Source organism: Hylaeus volcanicus, chromosome 7, assembly GCF_026283585.1.
Source record: "Hylaeus volcanicus isolate JK05 chromosome 7, UHH_iyHylVolc1.0_haploid, whole genome shotgun sequence".
Taxonomy (NCBI): Eukaryota; Metazoa; Arthropoda; class Insecta; order Hymenoptera; family Colletidae; genus Hylaeus; species Hylaeus volcanicus.
The window spans coordinates 5,670,831-5,678,591 of record NC_071982.1 but is presented as its reverse complement, the minus strand read 5'-3'; the positions used below and the strand labels follow the sequence as shown (position 1 = coordinate 5,678,591).

Here is a 7,761-nt window from a genome sequence, read left to right as displayed (position 1 = left end):
GTAGTCTAAACCAGATATATATCACCTAAAGCCACAGTCCCACTTGTGCAACATCCACAAGTGGATCATACAATTTTTCAAATACAATCAATTAATTTTGTTTAAGTAAAGTCACCCCAAAACCTCCCTCACAGTAACTAACCGAAAATTTGTGCACACCTCTCTAAAAATTCTTCTCTGTAATCAACCTAACCACAAAAAAGGTACATTAAACACTTTCCTCGGAGAATATTCTGAATCGCCCCACCCTACCCTGTCCTGTATATGTATATACCCTCTTAAACCCCTCCTCCGACAGTATCTCCATCCCTCGTCTAAACAGAGTCGACATTCTCATGCAGCAACGTTCTCCCCAGGCACCCATCAGACTCCGGGAATTTGTTGAATCTCGCTGGATCTGGCTGAGGAGTTCGTTGGAAACGCGGCCTTCGCGATTCGCCCGCGCCCGTGGATACAATACCCCTGGCTCTCTGGACGCTGTCGGTGGCGGTGAAAAAAAAAAAGAGAGGACGTAATACATCACGGGGGGAGCCGCGCTGCTTCGTAAACAATCGAACTTTTCCTCCAGACGTTAATTGCACGATGCTGAGGGGTCGAAAGTCTACGGACGAGGGTGGCTTATTGCATTGCAAAACTAAAGAGGACGCGGAAAGGTGGAAGGGTTCAACGTCCGATGATCCTTTCGGCTGACATTGGCCCGCCCTTCTTCACAGGTTGGGAGCGAGGAGGACGAAAAGAAGTCGGGATAGACGAGTAGAAAAGATAGAGAGCGTAAGAAGAGGCGACGGGGGTTCGACGAACGAGGGAATTTCGAATCTGCAAGAGGGTTAGGCATAGGTGGGAGAGAGAGGGTCGAAAACAATTAGCCTGGCACCCTATCTTACCTCGGCATGCATCAGGAGGCGCATCCGAGGGTAAGACGCCCTGGCGCTCTCGAGGTGAGGAAAGGAGACTGCTGGAGATGAAGCTCCATGAATATATCGATATCCCATTAGAGGGGTCCCGGCCCCTCTCTCCTCGTCATCGCCCACCCCTGCTTCCTGCTAGACTGTTTAAAGAGTGGCTGGAAGCAAGTGCTGGGACGGGTGGCAAGGGTTTCGAGGAAAGGAAGGAACGAAGGGGTTGGTCCATAGGGTGGTTCGGATGGTTCCAGGTTATTCGAGCCGTGATAGAGGCATCCAGAGTTCCGCAGTGACTGACGACCTCGACCTAATCCCGGCATTAATGCTAAGGCAGGCAACCACTATCCATTTTGCACCTACGAACCACCCCCGACCTTCTCCATTTCGCTCCTTCTTTCTCCCAATCGCCCTCGCGTACCGGCCATTTCTCTCCAAACGAATCGCGTCCCCCGATGCATATCGCGAACCAAATCAGCCCGTCCATTATAGAGGACAGCGATCCTTCACCTCTCCGCGCTACTCCACCTTACAGAGAGCGACACTGTGCCGAGAATGCGTAACAACGGAGCTGAATTTATTTTATCAGTTAACGAAGAATACCACGCATCCTCCACCTATCAAATCCTATCTTAGTGTGAGAAGCTCTAAGAGTGGATCGTAATGCCACCCACCCGGAGCATCTTCTATGCGAAAAAAACTCGAGCATTCGTTGTATTTACCGTTGGATAGCGTTCTCGGTGCCGTAAAGTTGGACACTAAGGAGGACGGGAGACGTATGAATCGCGCGGCGTAATATTTCTCTGGTGAAGGACTGATATCCTGATCTAAACGTAACTATCCCCCGAGGGAGGCGAGAAATGAAATTCCAGCTATCTCGGTACGTGGTCAAAAATAAAGTGAGCCTCTTTACTCGGTCGGCCACGTGTAACAGGGTGGAAGGGGGCTGGAGATCTTTCGCGGAATACCGAGCAGAGTCTCGACCCCCTCACGTACACCTGCATGTGCAGGTTGATCCGCGAGACCGTGAGACCGCCGCGGAATTCCACGGATTCCTTCTTCTTGACGAAAATTTACGCGTTATGTCGCGGCTGGAAATGTTTACCGCGCTGGTTAAGCGACTTTCGGAATTTGTTGTTCGCTCGCGGGCCAATGCGGCAAACGCCGAAATTGGAAAAACTGTATTTGCGAAACTGGTTCACGTCGGGTTTAGGAATTTTATCGGAATTGACGGGGTTAGAGCGGAGTATTGGACAAGGATTGACGTTTCAGTCGAGGTTCGGATTTCTTAAATTAACGTATTGTTTGAATTGTATTCTATTTTTTGAAATTTGAAGCTGAGAATTCTACGAAAATACTCAATGTTCCATATGAGTGACGAGGATTTTCCTTAAGGAATTAAATAAATTACGGAGGTGAAGTGTTAAAGAAAACAAATCTGGACAAGATTGGTAAATTTGAAAGAGTTCGCAGAAATGAGCTGATGATTATATCATCTCTAATCCTATAGAAACAAAATTTTAGTCTCGTGGAAATTTCCCCGGTTAAAATGGCTTTGAGGATAATCGATTCATCCTCTAATTTCGGTTAAAAAACCTTCGCACAGTTTATTTCAAGGCGGATGAAATATTGTTTGCAAGATTTGCACCGACAAGGGAGAGAAGCGGTACATCAGGGACAGCCGAAAGAAAATTACACTCCGTTCTCCCAATTCACACGCGTGTCCAATTAAACCCAGGGAATTCGTTCGTTCGAGAAACCACGTCGGTTGAATATCGCTGCGTATAATTACCGGAGGAAAATTATTCCTCCACGGGATTTACATTCGTACTCGAGATTCACCGCGCGAGGCCATACATCTCCGACGCCGGCGGAGGGCATGGACATCCGCAGACGCTGTGAAGTGGTCCGTAGCGAAGCTGAAATGAAAAAAGTTTCGCGTCGCCGTCGGTCGAACAAAGAACCCTCTCACGAAGAACCTAACCTCGGACCAGGCTAATCACAAGCACGTCGCGGTTGGTAATTTCATTAGCGACGATCAAACGCGACAAAACCAAACGTGATCATAAACAAAAGGCAATGTGGTTAAATTTAAATGACGTACAAAGTGATGTGACTTATAAAAGATGATATAAGTGGATGGACACTGGAATCGATGATGGTGAGCACAAGTGGGAATGGGGTTTTAGGTCCCAGGAAATCTGGTCGAAAACGTAGGAGAGTATAGGTGGTCGAACTTAAATAATATGTAAATTGAGATGCATTGGACATTGGGGAGCTTATGATGCTAACCACAAGTGGGAATGTGGCTTTAGGTGCCAGGAAACGTGGTCGAAAACGCAGGAGAACATGGTCTAACTTGAATAATACATAAATTGAGATCCATTGGATATTGGGGAACCCATGATGTTAACCACAAGTGGGAATGTGGCTTTAGGTGCAGGAAACGTGGTCGAAAACGCAGGAGAGCATGGGTTTTTACTTGAAACTATATTCTAGAGAAGGATTGGAATCATAAAAAGTGATGTGATGGGAAATTAGCGGCATTGGAATCGATGATGGTGAGCATAAGTGGGAATGTGGCTTTAGGTGCAGGAAACGTGATCGAAAACGCAAGAGAACATGATTCAACTTGAATAATACATAAATTGAGATGCATTGGATATTGGGGAACCGATAATGCTAACCACAAGTGGGAATGTGGCTTTAGGTTCCACGAGCCTCGTTAGGCAAGAAGATGCCTTGTTGCGCCCAAGGGTTTCATCCTTTAAGTCTGATTCGGTTTCCAGGGAGGCAAAGTATGACCTAGAGAAAGACAATAAGAAAACTAAGTCGGGTCGCAGAAAAGTATCCTGTGTTCCTTTCCAGATCTCAAAGTTTCATCCTTTTGTGAAAGCTGCGCAAACGAGTTTGCTGAGGTATTGACTGACTGTGCGATGAATTCCTCAGCTCGTTGGCGAACGCGTTTTATCCTCTCATCCCCGACTAATGTCTCTCGAGCATCGGGGCTTCAGCGTATGCGCGTACCTCTCTCGAGCGGTTACATCCTTTCGTGGGAATAAACATACCCGCGCACGATCTCCAAGAGAAATATCGAGGAGAGATACATGCTCACGTATGCCAGTGGAGGGGGAGGATATGGAGATCGGTCGAATTGTGGGAGTATAGTTGCCTGGAACAAGGAGCATTAAGGCCGCTCGTGGTCGAATTCGGGAGGAAGCGCCACCTGCAGATGTAGATACCACCGTGGAAGTCGACCACCGCCGACGAGAGTCTCCAAACAGCAAGAACATTAATTGGTTGGCTAAGTATGAAAGTCAGCTGCGCGTGTTTGACCAGGAACCACCGAACGCTTCCGTTTCGATTCGATCGGAATTATTTCCGGGGCACGTGCGCCCATTGGTCGGGGCATCTTAATGGAGTGGACACGCGTTTGAACAAGCTATCCTCCGCGATATCCAACCGCCCTTTAAATTTTTAACAGGACAGGTAATCGATTTTACACGTGGAACCTTGAGGAAATTTACATTTGTAAAATTTATGTATTTAACGCGCTGGTCGACCATACATGAGTTACAGGACCTCTCATTGTGGTTTAAACAGATTTATTCTGAAGACGGGATGTTCAAATCCAAATAATAAAAAACAAACGCAAGAGTTAGTGTGGTAGTCAACGTGTTAAAACTGTCTTACGGATTTTTGATCTTGTATCCGGGGGGAAAAATCGATCGTATCGCCGGGTGCTGCTTCGAGGAGCCCAAAAGAAAACGCAACCACTTTTATTCGTCTCTGGAGATACAAATGGCTCGTTTCCAATAAAACGCGAAGTGACTGGGAAGTTTAAATTGACTGGAAATTCTCACCGACGGAGCAATGTCTTAACTTAATACCACAATTTGACGCGGAATTCTCGAGCAGACGAACTTTCTGAACAATTAATGCGTTTGTACTTTCGTGTAATAGCTTCTAGCGATGGGAACGGAGGGAGGGGGAGGTGTATCGATCCTATAATGATTTACTTTGTGACGCGAATTAACCGCGCTGACGTACGTTTAAATTTGACGTAGATCAATTCCAGCCCGTCGCCGTCCGGAAACGTTGGTCGACCGTAGTCACGGGATAATGAAAATTCGTAGCATCGTCTCGTTGTCGCGTTAATAAAAAATGGGGGATAATAAAGTACAATAAATCCGAAAATTGCTGGGATGTAATATTACGCGACAAGTAACGCAGTTATAACGGTACGTAACATCCCCGAAATGTCCCCGACAGAATTACGAGATAATTCCGTGCATCACGGGCATCTGCGTGAATAAGTATGCCGATGGCAGGCCGCGATAACGTGGCTACAACTAAATTTATTCCCCGACGCGAGAACGCGGCGATAAAATATCACGATCGTTGGGGAGGGTGATAAGAAAGTTTAATCATCGTTGCGCGCTATGACTTTGGAGTATGGACAAAGTAAGGGGCGGATTTCGCGGTAGGCGTAAAGAGAACGTATTACGCGAAGAATCCTTCAACGTTTCGCGCAACAAATTTTATTGCACTTGTTCAGGGTGTAGATTCGGTGTTGAATTGTTTGCGTTGAGAGGCAAAAGCGCTTTATACGAGTTCGTAGCATTCCACGAAGTACATGGGTTGTGTTTCGTTCATTTTCAGACGAGTGGCGGAGCAGTCAAAGGAAATCCAGGCAGTCGACGGTAATGCACAATGAACAAAGTAAATTGGCCGCTCAAGGTCACCGAAGGAATTCTCCCACCACAAAAAATAGCGATGGGAGCGAGTCACTGCGCTTCGTTGGGGACAACCGGGAACTTTGGTAAATACTCTACGGACTCTTATAATTCATAATTCAGGTCTTCCCCCGAATGATCCCCACAGATTAGACCTCTAATGGATTCTGCACTTACCGCGGCGGAGGTAACATGAATTCGAGTCGAATCGGGGAAAGCGTGGCTGCGATATCGGAGACAACGAGGCGAACGTTAGAACAACTAACCGCATAACTAATTAAGGTTCGCCGTTGCACACCTTCCGGGAGCCTTTACTTCTGCCAGCAATAAACATTCATTTCGCAGCACCGCGGGAATGTCACAAGTTAATTAGCTCTTTACCCTTGTTTCGGCCCTTCGCGAATTCTCCATTGTTCGCGTTTTTACGAGCTCACCGGTCCCTTTATATGTTTAGCCGTTAACTGCTCCTATAAAACTAGATCCTCCGATTTATGGCGCGATAGTCCTCTTTTAGCGATTTTAGTATCTATCTGGGGACGGAAGTGTAACCCAGCAGGCCGAGGAAACATTTATAAGCACGCGATAAGAACCGGTCAGGATTTGTTGGAAGACTTACCGACGATAAGCTGGACATTGGATAGGAAAGACGAAATATTTAAGTGTTTCTTACGTTGAGCTGAAATGATAAGGAAGCGGGCAGTTCGGTGGATTTACTGTACGAGCCCAGTCGGTTCACTTATGCAACTCTATTATTTTTATTAATTGCCCGATCTCTGTGTTGGAGAAGAAATGGATCAGAAGACCGATAAGAATTTTCCTCTCAAACTATTCAAAGATCTGCACTAGAAGAAATAATCCACATCTCTAAGTGAAGGACTTCTTCAACAATGGTTCGAAGATAGTTTACCTGATAATAAAAGCTCACAGAGTCTGAAACCGCAAGCTCTTAACGAATAAGCACTCAGTGCTGCTCTTTCCGAGTGAGAAGCATTCATTTTCGGAAGACATTCGAGTCAAATAACAGAGTTTTGATACAAGAGGCTCCAACGTGCCCGAAAAATTCGACCTGTCGATATTCCGTTGGCTTAGAGTGGACAACTCGATTACCAGGCGTTGCCCCGAACGAAATAAAATTAACATAGTTCACGCTGGTGAGGCGCGTCGCAGGGCTGTGTATGTGTAATGAAAGATTCCTCGGATCTTATTTGTTCGCCAGTTCACGCGCCATTGGACGTTATCGAACAATTTCGCAAAACGACGACGTGAACTGCCCGTGGACGTGATAAAACTCGCGCACCGACAAACGAATCAAACGGAATTGGCTACTTTAGCTGCAGTTACGCGATAGAAAACGAGAAGCCCGTTAATACGAGGTTTCGATATTGCCACGATATCGCGTCCACGTTGAAGGTCAGACGCTATTGCACGCGAATCTTGCCACAAAATAGAGAACTATTCCATTAAGAAACTATCAGACAGGTTTCATCCTTCTGTTTCGTTAAATAAAGAAGAAATAAAAGGCAACGTGGTGTGTAAATGGGTGTTACTGTTTTTATCATCTGCTAGAAATTGTAGGATTTATTAGTAAATCTAGCGAAGTGCAGTATGGGTCGTGATCGAACGTTACAATCATGGCGAAAGTAGCTACGTCCATTCCTTCTGTTTACTTTCACCGTCTCCTTTGGTGTAACGAACAGGACAGCTTCTGAGAGGTGTATCCAGCCTGGGAAGTGTTAGTAGTATAAAGTACACTTTCCAAGATAAGGTACCGTCAACTTGATCCAGCACTTCGACGGCTAAAGTAAATAGAACGCTGATGGCGACCGTATCGGGCGTAACCCGTGTTTGAAACGAGCATGTGAAATCTGTGGGTCAGGCGCATACGTGCGAGACATGGTCGCGTGTGTTTCGGGAGCCACTCTACAAATACCAAACGTTGAACCGAGCATCGGTTTACCTAAAGCTACATTCTCACTTACATGTTCCTTTAACGTTGCTATGAAATCGCACGTAAAGCTGGCTGGTACACTGGGGAATGGCAGTCCAAGCCAGATATATCACCTAAAGCCACATGACCATTTGTGAAACGCGCACAAGTGGGAACGTGGATTTAGGTGATACATCTA

General features: G+C 46.2%; 1 long non-coding RNA gene across 3 annotated transcripts in view; it reads left to right on the top strand.

Annotated features, from left to right (window-relative positions):
* The window catches only part of LOC128879185 (uncharacterized), a 190,937-nt gene that overhangs the window by 64,810 nt on the left and 118,366 nt on the right, over positions 1 to 7,761 (top strand). For all 3 annotated transcript variants that reach the window (XR_008457579.1, XR_008457578.1, XR_008457580.1), the window contains one exon: positions 5,562 to 5,721. This is a non-coding gene — a long non-coding RNA (uncharacterized LOC128879185). The remainder of the gene's footprint in view (positions 1 to 5,561; positions 5,722 to 7,761) is intronic.